Genomic DNA, 12,427 nt, shown 5'->3' on the forward strand with positions numbered 1-12,427 from the left:
CAGGGCCCCTAAGACTGGGCAGGGCTGTGGCCCCAGCCACATGGGTCAAGGGAAGCCTTGTGGGGGCTGAGGGAGAGTGGTCACAGGGCCAATCAACTCAAAGCCTCTCTGTCCAGCTCACCATACTCTTCCTATTGCAGTAGATTCATCTCTGGCTCCAAGTATTAAGCTGAAATTAACCCAAGTGAACTGGAAGTGAAAGGAATTCAGAAAGAAAGAGGTTGGTGGTGGGATTGTTTCAGCAGGGGCCTGAAGCAGAGCGGAGGTCCCCGCACTTCCCCAAGGGCCCTCAGAGTTAACATGGGAAGTGAGAAGGACCATGGCTCAGGGAAGGGCAGAGGCTGGTTGGCGCCGATGTAGGACAGAGTCCTCAGTGACCAGAGGAGGCTGAGAGGTTCACTGGGGGAGGAATGAATATTCTCCTAAAGAGCTGCTCTGAGTGGCTCGTGTCTGGAGGAGGCCGCACCAGCCAGTCCATTTGCCTCTTGAACGGTCAGCCGATGGGGGTCACCTTGGGGAGTGGACTCGAGCTCTCGTCTGTGCTGTGAAGTCTGTCACTTCAGCTCAGGCTACATCCTGCATATTAACTTGAACTCTTTTCCTCCATTTAACTAAATTTAGATATCTTTCACAACATTTCTTTGCCTCCATGGGCTGGATTTGGGATTTCAGAGTGAGCTCATGGATACTCCTTCCAGAAAACAATCTGGAATAACCTTCAGTCCCTTTGGAATACGCTCTCTGGGCCTGTTGTTGTTCAGTCACTCAGTTGTGTCCAACTCTTTGCGACCCCATGGACTGCAGCACTCCGGGCTTCCCTCTTCATCACCAATGCCCTGAGCTTGCTCAGACTCATGTGCGTTGAGTCAGTGATGCCATCCAACCATCTCGTCCATGTTTCCCCTTCTTCTCCTGCCTTCAATCTTCCCCAGCATCAGGGTCCTTTCTGGGCCTGCGAAGGAGGAAATGAACTGCACTCTCCAGCACGGGGGCCTAGCGCCACCTGGTGGTCTTTCTAATTATACCCAGGTGCACAGGTAACCCTGCAGCCATGAAGGCCTTTGAACTTGACAGTGTAGCCACCCCGCCAATGACATTTGATTTGTGCCAACCATTTTACCCGGCCTCTAATTAAACAAATCCGCAGTTAGACTTTCGAGGTTGTCTGCAAATGACATTCAATATTTAGCCCCAAGGACTTACAGTCAGGGTAGAAAAAAATGAGAAGTTTGTGAAACTACTTTCGACTTGTATCCTATTATTAATACCAGGTCACACCACTTGGGATGTGCTATATAGTATTAATTTTTTAAAAAATTCTACAACCATCTTGTGACTAACACAACCAGATAGCATTATGTTTTAAAAATTTAAAGCATTAATTCTGTTAAAAGTAAACATGTAAAATTTTATCATAATCTTATAACCCTGCTTTAACATATCTCTGGGTTTAGTGGCTCCAAAAAAGAAATAAAGAAGGGTCCTGGGCCTCTCTCAACCTCTGGAAGTCTCTGAAAAGCTCTAGAAAGTTCTGGGGAAGGATGGAATGGAAGAGAACCAGAAGAAGGGGAAGCAAGAAGGTATATGTAATAGTTCAGGCCTGAGAACGTGGGCTGAGCCTGGATCTGTGTGGATGGAGAGGAGAAATGCTGCTTAGTTTCCAAATTTGGCAGGATTTCGTGACTGATTCTGTGCTTCCCTGGTGGCTCAGATGGTAGAGAATCTATCTGCCTGCAATGTAAGAGACCCAGGTTCGATCCCTGGGTGGGGAAGATCCCCCTGGAGGAGCAAATGACAAACCACTCCAGTATTCTTGCTTGGAGAATTCCATGGACAGAAGAACTTATCAGGCTACAGTCCATGGGGTCACAAAGAGTCGGACACATCTGAGCGATTAACGCTTTCTGTGAAAGAGGGAAAAAAAAAGTTTACCATCCCCTGTGCCGGTTAATGAGGGCAGATCTTGGCAATCATAGGACCTTTTGTTTGGAGAGCAGAAAGTCAACATCCCTGGCGTTACAGCTCTTGGCAGAGTTACGAGTAGTATCAGACAAGGGAGGTGTGGGGGTGAGAACTTGAAGAAGCAGGACACTGCCAAACTGCTCAACCAGGAAAGGGAGTGGGGATGTAAAATGTGGACATTCCAGCGGTCCTAGGGGCTGCCCAGGGCGGGTCTCTGCAGGACAGTCCCTAGGTACCAGGGGGCCCAGAAGGCACCTGTATAGTTAGCTACAGGGAATTCTGAGACCTGCTGAGGTCAGTGCAGTAATGGAAACCCAGGCCCAGGAGAGGAGAGGAAGGCATCCAGGGTGAATCCTCAGTTTCTGCCTCCGATGACCTAAATTCTTGCGGCAGAGCCAGGTTGTTGGGAGGTGATACAATCAAATATCCCCAGGCCACACCAACCTGTGAATCTAAGCACAGTTGTCCTGCTCACAAGCATGGAGGAGGGAGTCCTAGTTCACTGATCTTGGGACCCGGGCTCAGCAGCGTGCAGGGAATTTTCCCTGCGAATTTCCCCCAGGAGCCGCCTGTGCTGGGGGGACCACTGCCAGGCCCTGCAGGGCCAGGGCAGAAGGTCATTTTGCCTTTGTGCTCTTCCCAGAAGGAGGGGTTTCCTAGGAGTATGCTTGGGCCCCCTAGTTCTCAGAGGTTCTCATAGGAATCAGACTAGGGGGAAAAACAGAGAAAGTCTTGATCAGGCTCAATATCAACCTCCCTGGCAGCGATCAAGTATAACCGTGGCTTTCTGCCAGCCCCCTTTCCTCCCAAGTGCCGTCTAGGTGCGTGGGGAGCCTCCTACGTCCTGTGCACGTGAGAAGGCGACAGAGCCTCAGTGATATCAGCCAGGAGTGGGGAGAGGGGACAGTGCCTGCTAGTTTCGGCCCAGATTAGCACAAACTAACCTGAGACCCTGGAGTGTTCTTACATCAGCCCCAGACAAGCCCCAAGGGGACGCAAAGCATAAAAACAGTCCATGGCTGATACTCAAGTTCCAGAGGGAGACTGGTCAGGGAGGAGATTCAGAAAGAGGAGCCCTGGTCTCTGTCCTCAGGAAGCTCTCCTGAGTCTTGCTAGAACAGCAAAATCTATAACTAAGGCTCACCCCCTGAAGTGGCCTCCCTATTTTTTGGTTTCAGCTTTACCTAGAAGCCAGGCCAGATCATGAACCAAATGCACTGGGTCCATATCTGAGCCTCCTGTTTGATGTGTTATAGGTGTAGAGGGTGGAGCTATCTGCTGGTCTATGAAAGGCCTCCTTAACAAAGACACCCAGATAAAGGGGCCTGTGCCCAGTTGCCTCTGTTTGCTGAACCACACTGAAAACCTTTCATTATCACCCTTGGCTATGATCTTCAAAGCCACAGAAATACCCACAGTGGTGCAGAGGGAAAATGCTCGCTGACTCCCTGAGCCAGGCTTCCGCTTCCTGGATGTTTTCTTAAGGTCAGTTCAGATATGCTGAGCAGGAGGTGACACCCAAGTGCACACCCAGAGCCTTCCCCCCAGGGGCATTGGGACTGGGCCTTCACTGACCTCTCTCTTCTCGCTGCCCCTTTGGCTTCCCAGTTATCATTCATTTATTCAGCACTCACTTATTGGGGGCTTGCCTTGCAGCGGGTACCCTGTCCAGCTCCATGACAAGTGATGGTTGATTGACTAAATCTTGCCCTCCACTTCTTACTTCTCATGGGGTAATGATAGAGACGGATGGAGGGAGCAAGATGAGGTGAGTTGGGGGTAGAAGAGGGGTGGGCATTGATACTTCTAACTGAGAGAAAACTGGGGGAAAGTTGGCAGATTTCAGCAAGGCTGTAAAGGATGGGCAACATTATGTTAAGTGAAATAAGCCAGACACAAAAGATCAAATGTTTTTACGATTCCACTTATTTGAGGTACCTAATCAGGGAGAAGGCAATGGCACCCTACTCCAGTACTCTTGCCTGGAAAATCCCATGGATGGAGGAGCCTGGTGGGCTGCAGTCCATGAGGTCCCTAAGAGTCGGGCATGACTGAGCGACTTCACTTTCACTTTTCACTTTCATTCATTGAAGAAGGAAATGGCAACCCACTCCAGTGTTCTTGCCTGGAGAATCCCGGGGACGGGAGAGCCTGGTGGGCTGCCATCTATGGGGTCTCACAGAGTCAGACACGACTGTAGTGACTTAGCAGCAGCAGCAGCAGACTAATCAGATTCATTAGACAGAAAGTAGAAGGGTGTGTGCCAGAGGCTGGGGGAGAGCAGAATGGGGTTTATTATTTAATGGGTATAGAGTTTCAGTTTGGGAAGATGGAAGATGTTTCAGACATGATGGTGGTGATGGCATTACAATGTGAACGCCATTGAATTCTTAACGCCATTGAATCATATATCTAAAAATGGTTAAAATGGTAAATTTATATTGTGTATATTTTACTACAATTTTTAAAATATCTTCCCCTCACTTATCCTAACTGAGAACAAGACCCTGCCCTGCTGTGCTCTCAGCCTCAGAATGAATGAGAAACTCAGAGGAGCATCCCTAGGAAGACCTTCGTGCCCCCTGCAGCAGTCTGCCCCAGTCCCCTCCTTTATACATCAGCCAAAATCTCCACCATGACAATGTTAAGCCCTGTGTTAGTCAAAGCAAAGCTAAGCTGTTGTGGCAACTCAATTTCAAAAAGCAACAGCTTAGAGCTATAGGATCTTTTTGGTCCCTGGTGGCTCAGAGGGTAAAGCATCTGCTTGCAATGTGGGAGACCTGGGTTTGATCCCTGGGTCAGGAAGATCCCCTGGAGAAGGAAATGGTAACCCACTCCAGTACTCTTGCCTGGAGAATCCCATGGAAGGAGAAACCAGTCCATGGGGTCGCAAAAGGGTCAGACATGTCTGAGCAACTTCACTTTGTCACTTTCACAGTAGCATCAGTACCACAGTGGCGGCACTGAGCCCCACGGTCATTCTGAACTCATATTCCTTCCAATCGCTGTCCCACACTCCCAAGGGTACTGAGGTGGTCCGCATGGTGGAAGTGGGGGTGCCCCACATCTAAGTAGCAGGTTAGAAGAGAGAAGGGAGTCCCAGGCTAAGTCACTGAGGCATCACCTGCTCTCTCACTCCATTGGCAAGGACTTGGTCAGGTACAAGGCAGCTGGGCAGGGCAGGGAGGCTGGGCAGCCACGTGTTAGTGTTAGTCGCTCAGTCATGTTGGACTCTTTGTGATCCCATGGACTGTAGCCCATCAGGTTCCTCTGTCCATGGAATTCTCCAGGCAAGAATACTGGAGTGGGTTGCCATTCTTCTCCAAGGGATCTTCTGGACTCAGGGATCAAACCCAGATCTCCTGCATTGCAGGCAGATTCTTTACCATCTGAGCCACCAGGGAAGCCCTGGGCAGCCATGTATCCAGCTACAATTCTATTAAGATGAAGGGAGAATGGTACAGGTTTTGGTGCTGTGCTCAATAGCAGTGTTTACCAAGAGTAACTCTAAAACAAGTCACCGCACTGGTACTTTTTTTTTTTAAGATTAATTTTAGCTGTGGTGGGTCTTTGTTGCTGTGCACAGGTTTTCTCTAGTTGCCGAGAGTGGGGTCTGTTCTCTGTTGCGGTGTGTGGGCTTCTCATTGGTGTGGCTTCTCTTGTTGCGGTCTTCCCTGTTGCTCAAATGGCAAAGAATCTGCCTGCAATGCAGGAGACTTGGGTTTGATCCCTGGGTCGGGAAGATTCTCTGGAGAAGGGAATGGCAATCCACTCCAGCATTCTTACCTGGAGAATCCCGTGGACAGAGGAGCCAGGCAGGCTACAGTCTGTAGGGTACAAAGAGTCAGGCACAACCGAGCTACTAACACTACTATTGTTGCTGAGCACGGGCTCTAAGGCTCTCAGGCTTCAGTAGTTTGGTGCATGGGCTTAGTTGCTCCACAGCATGTGGGATGTTCCTGGACCAGGGATCAAACCAGTGTCCCTTGTACTGCAAGGGGGATTCTTAACCCCTGGACCACCAGGGAAGCCCCACCCTGGTACTTGAGGAGAGTTCTTTGCTCTGATCCAGAAGGACAAATAGGATGTCAGAATTAGTATCTGGAGACGCTTGGGCCCAGAGGGACCCAGATGGAGGTTTACAGCCATGACTCTATCCACTATGTCATGACAGTGTTACCATCAATGCTGAGGGTGCGGAAAGCAACTTGTTGCTAATGATAAAGTACTCACGTCTGCAAACCGTTTACTATTTGCTGTACAGAGTAACAGGGTTAGCCTTCCAACAGCAGCACTATCACCCAAGAGAAACCCCGTGGGCTTCCTGAATGGGAGGGAAAGGCGCAGTGAGGCTCAGCAGCCTGGAGTTGTCAGACGTGTGTTTGCACGTGTGAGTTTTACCCTGAGGAATATCAGCAGGGAACTTCTGGCATGAAGGCCTGAAAAGGCAATGAAGTCTAAGAATAGGCAGCAAGTTACAAGGGAAAAAGGATGAAGCTGAGACTCAAGGAGCTCGGGTTCTCATGTTTGATCTGCCACTAACCAAATCGAATGAGCACATTTCCTGAAAGCCTGTGATGCCCAGAAGCACACACGCAGATGTGTCCTTGGACAGATCATGTGACAGCCCCCCTTGTTGGTCACATCCACTGCTGCTCCCATAAATGGAAGGTTGAAACTCAATACTGAATGCAAAAGATTGAAATTAAAACTCAGTATCCTCCCCAAATCAATGATATCCGAATCTGTGATGTAAAACCTCACTCCTTGTGATCTTGGGGTGCGAAATGAATGGAACAAGAAGAAGAATTCACAGAGAAGAATCAGTCACTGACGCAGTCATCCTGCCAGGAATGCAGCTTGAATCTAATCACAAGAAAACAACAGATAAGTCCAAATGGGGACGGTTTTATCAACATGAAGTGGGTCAGAGGGACTGTATTTTTTTTGAAATGCCAATGCTGTACAAGGCAAAGAAAAATCATGGGAATATTCCAGATTAAAAGAGGTTTAAGACACACGCTTGCTTAATTGTGTCCAACTCTTTGGGACTCTTTGGACTGTGGCCTACCAGGCTCCTCTGTCCATGGAATTTCCCAGGCAAGAATACTGGAGTGGGTTGCCATTCTCCTCCTCCAGGGGATCTTCCCAACCCAAGGATTGAACTAGCATCTCCTGTGATTTGTGTCTTCTGCATTGCAGGCGGATTCTTTACCGGCTGAACAACAGGGGAAGCCTGTTCAAGACACAGCACAACTTAATTAAACACCTGACTGTAGACTAGATTCCATAAGTGAGGGTGGGGGAATTTTTTTTTTTTTTAAAGAAACATTAATGGGCCAACAAAGGACATGCCCTTCTTTGCCCCCTGGGAGCACCTGAGGCCATCAGAGCTTCCACAGAGAGAGGATGATGGCGTTTGTCACCTTCCAGATGCAGGCTGGCACCAGCCTCTCCTGGCCCACTGAGTCTGGGCAGCAGTTGTGCTGAGTCCAGCCCTTGTAAGAAAGATGGCCCTCCATGACCCGCGTGCTCTCTGTTCCTGAAGCATATACAACATCAGGACTGCATGAGAATTCTGGGGGCTGTAAGTGGAGTAGACAACTGGGGCAACCAGGGATGAGGCTGGGGCCTCCACAGAGAAAGGCTTGGAGGGCCATGGGGGCCAGGCCTGAGCAATGAGATGCTCCTGAGAGCATCCAGAGCCCCAGGACAGCGTGGAGTGGAGTGCGTGGCCTGGAGGCAGACCAGCTTGGCAGGATCTCTGCTCCTCTCATCACCTGTGGGCCCTCAGGCGCAGCACTCCACCTCCCAACTTCAGTCTGCTCCAAGGAACACAGGGACACAGCTGTGACTTCATCCCAGGATGGCTGCCAGTCCAGAATGAGACAGTCCAAGTAAAGCAGTCACACAGCATCTGACGCAGGGTGTACGATCCCTGAATGATAGCCCTATTATCAAGGAATGTGAATTATTCTAATAGTAAAATGAAAATGGTGCATACATTTGAGGAAGGCACTGGGCATGACGTGCGGTCAGCCAGCAGCTGGGCCACATGAGGATGAGAGAGGACTAGGTGAGCCCCACTCCTCAGTGAGCTTGTGACCAGAGCAGAAGGCTCTGAGCCAGGGCTCCTTACTGGATGTTGGAACTGCAGAAGCTGGGTGAGAATCTATGTGGACTTTATATAAATTTTCTGCCACATGTTTCCTTACCCTCCCCAGGATGTTCTTCCCTATGGGAAAATGACCCATCACTGTTACCAACTGAATTGTGTCTCCTCAAATTCATAGGTGGAAGCCCTGTGCTCCAATGGGACTGTATTTGGAGATGGAGCCTTTAAGGAGGTAATGAAGATTAAATGGAGTCATAAGGGTGAGGTCCTAAGCCAGCAGGACTGGTTGCCTAATGAGAGGGAGAGACACACAGAGGAAAGGCCCCTGGAGGACACGGAGAGGAGGTGGCCGTCGACAAGCTACGGAAAGAATCCTCAGGAGAAACCAATCCTGCCGCACCTTGATCTTGACCTTCCAGCCTCCAGAAATGTGAGAAAATCAATTCCTGTTATTTAAACCACTCAGCCTATGGTACTTTGTTAGGATGGCCCTAGAAAACTAATTCAGTCCCCACTAGTTAAACTCATGGGTCCTGCTTTGGTTCTACAAGTGTGAGGACTTACAAACAGAAGATTTGAGAGCCTGTGTGTGGTTGAGCCAGAGATCAAATTGCCAGCATCTGCTGGATTATAGAAAAAGCAGAGAATTCCAGAAGAACATCTACTTCTGCTTCATTGACTGTGCTAAAGCCTTTGACTGTGTGGATCACAACAAACTGTGGAAAATTCTTAAAGCAATGGGAATACCAGGCCATGTTACCTGCTTCTGAGAAATCTGTACGCAGGTCAAGAAGCAACAGTTAGAACCAGACATGGAACAACACTTGCTCCTTTGAAGAAAAGCTATGACAAACCTAGACAGCATATTAAAAACCAGAGACTCTACTTTGCTGACAAAGGTCTGTCTAGTCAAAGCTATGGTTTTTCCAGTAGTCGTGTACATACGTGAGAGTTGGACCATAAAGATGGCTGAGCAACAAAGAATTGATGTTTTCGAACTGTAGTGTTGGAGCAGACTCTTGAGAGTCCCTTGGACTGCAAGGTGATCAAACCAGTCAGTCCTAAAGGAAATCAGTCCTGAATATTCATTGGAAGGGCTGACACTGAAGCTGAAGCTGCAGTCTTTTGCCCACCTGATGTGAAGAGCCAACACATTAGAAAAGATGTGTTGGGAACACACATCTTCCCTGTGTGTTCCCTGATGCTGGGAACTATTGAAGGCAGGAGGTGAAGGGGACAGAAGAGAATGAGACGATTGGATGGCATTACCGACTCAAGGGACATAAGTCTGAGCAAACTCTGGGAGATGGTGAAGGAGGGAAGCCTGGCATGCTGTAGTCCACAGGGCCACAAAGAGTCAGACACAACTGAGCAACTGAGCAACAACATCAGAGGCCCCTGGAGAAGGGCATGACAACCCACTCTAGTATTCTTGCCTGGAGAATCCCATGGACAGAAGAGCCTGGTGGACTACAGTCCATTGGGTCTCAAAGAGTTGAACATGACTGAGGGACTAACACATACATGAGTGTCAAACAAGGAGAGGTGAGATGATATTCCAGTTTCTTCCTCGGGGTTTTCATATCACTCACTTCTGAGCAAATGTAATCCATGTGAGAGGTACATATTCTCATCTAGCCCCACAGCCTTCCTCTCTTTTCTTTCCATGATAGAAAGATTGCTGCAGAAATTTGGGGTTGATGGAAAAGGGCAGACAAGCTGCAATCACGGTAGCTAAGCATCAGGGGCTGGAAATCATAGAAAATGAAATGAAAAATAAGTGTCCAGTTTGTTCATCAATATCACCACTCCCACTTTAAAAAGTTCTGAAGCAAGCACATACAAAGTTATCATCTATTATTTATTTTTATAGTTATTATTAACTATATGAAGCATGATGGGAATTTGAGTCACTAACTTTGCTCATTGTTCTATTAAAAAAAAATGAGGATTTCTGGACAGTCTTCTCTTGCTACTTAAATCATCTGTTTTATTCTTTTCTGGTTGGAGATCAAGCCTTTGAGGACAGAACAAGAAGAGGAACCTGCTGTACTTCAGAAGATATGATGGCTGCCCTTTTTGTCTTTTCTGGGAACGATGGCCCAGAGCTGGTGTTTGATCAGCTTGGCTTCCAGCCAAGGTCAGCAAGAGTTTTTGAAACTGTCTCCAATCTCAGCCACCCAATGCTGGAAAGCTCCATCCTTAACTGCTGAGCACCTAAAGAGCCCTACAGAATGTCAGCCCAAAGTTCTAGAATTCAAGAAATTTAGTTCTGTAAAATGCTTTAATCTTTTGTTCTTAAAACTCATAGTTTTGATAAAAGTGTCACTGTTGAGACTGGTCCCAGTCGACCCGCTACGGAGGGCTGGTCAGGTTTCTCGATGCACCATGTATTTCCCCACTTCTGTGCTTTTGGTCATGAATCTGCCCTCGCCTGGAACATCTCCTTGCCATGCCAGGAACCCTCTTCCACATCAGACTCCTTCAAGCAGAGCAGATTGATGGCTCATTTTATGACCCCAGAGAACTCTCTGTATGTACCTTCACCGTAACTTTTTATTGACCTGCCTTCCACTTTGGACTGTGAGCTCCTTTGGGCAAGGAACAGCTGTTCATTACGTTAGTACCCCCAGGACCTACCAATGTGCTGAAAATAAGGGGATAGTCAGTAAATATCCGTTGAGTGAATGAGTGAGTGAACAGTGAACTTTTCCTTTGTTTGCACCTGTAACCACCAGTGTCCACCCATCAGGATTTCAGAATGGCCCTAAACCAGGGACCTCTGTGTATCTCCTACCACTTTCCTTTCTGAAAGGGACCATTTATTATGATTCTCCTGCCCTGTCCCAACATTGTACACTGGGAGTTTTGGGGTAGAGAGGATAGTTCTTTCTAATTCCTGAGCTCTACACCATGAGGACCCACCTCCTGACACGGGACTGACACATCATCCAGACACCCTAACTTTAGGCTTGCTATAATCATAAAATACGGGCTTCCCGGGTTGCCCAGTGGATAAAGAATCTACCTGCAATGCAGGAGACGCAGGAGATGCCAGTTCAGTCCCTGAGTGGGGAAGATCCCCTGGAGGAGGACATGGCAACCCACTCCAGTATTCTTGCCTGGAGAATCCCATGGACAAAGGAGCTTGGTGGACTACAGTCCACGGGATCGCAAAGAGTCGGACACAACTGAAGTGAATGAGCACGCACACACAAGCATAAAATATACACTGGGCTTCAAATATTTAGTATGAAAAAAATGTCAATAGCTCATCCATTATTTTTTCATGGTTACATGTTAAAATGATAAAATTTGGAATATTTAGGGTTAAGCTGTATTATTAAAATTAATCTCTTCTTTTTCCCTTTTCAACATGGCTCCTAAATTTTTTTAAATTTCGTGTATGATCGTGGCTGACATTATATTTCTGTTGGACAGCCCTGTCCTAGAGCACTGTTTCTCTACTTGGTTTTTCATCATCACCCTCTCGGGCATGCTGCAGTTCATGGGGTCACAAAGAGTCGCACACGACTTAGCAACTGAACAACAGTAACCCCTAAGGAAAACTTTTAGATGTCTCTTCTCCTAATTTCTTCTCTCCCATGAAATTTCTGTTTCTGTACTGTGGCCCTGGTAATATCTAAGATTTTCTCATTATTCTGTGCCAAAATTCAATTTTGCCCCCTGGTATTTCCCATGTTGAAAGCACATGTTTTAGAGGATGGTGTCTTTGTAGGGTGTGAGGACCCAGAGTTCCTGAATCACCACAGGAAAAGCTGGGAGAAGGCAATGGCACCCCACTCCAGTACTCTTGCCTAGAAAATCCCATGGATGGACGAGCCTGGTAGGCTGTAGTCCATGGGGTCGCTAAGAGTTGGACACAACTGAGCAACTTCACTTTCACTTTTCACTTTCATGCATTGGAGAAGGAAATGGCAACCCACTCCAGTGTTCTTGCCTGGAGAATCCCAGGGACAGGGGAACCTCGTGGGCTGCCGTCTGTGGGGTCGCACAGAGTTGGACATGACTGAAGCGACTTAGCAGCGGCAGCAATGAGAGTAAGAAACAAACCATTATGGTAGAATTTCAGAGTTTTCCCTAAAATTTACCCCAACACACCAAATCCTAGACTTTACAAAAGCATCAATAAACTCAAAGAGATCTCACAGAATCAAAATTCAGAAATCTACATGGCTCAGTCTACATATGATCTTAAAGTCTCACCATGTCAAACGGCCCCTAGCACCATCCCTTCATCTGGCTTTTTGCTGCCAGCTTCCTCTTCGGGGTGTCAGTTCACCCCTCTGTGCCCGCATCACTCCCTTTGCTCTCTGTGCCTTGACAGAC

The sequence above is a fragment of the Bos indicus genome, chromosome 11 (genome assembly GCF_029378745.1).
Source record: "Bos indicus isolate NIAB-ARS_2022 breed Sahiwal x Tharparkar chromosome 11, NIAB-ARS_B.indTharparkar_mat_pri_1.0, whole genome shotgun sequence".
Taxonomy (NCBI): Eukaryota; Metazoa; Chordata; class Mammalia; order Artiodactyla; family Bovidae; genus Bos; species Bos indicus.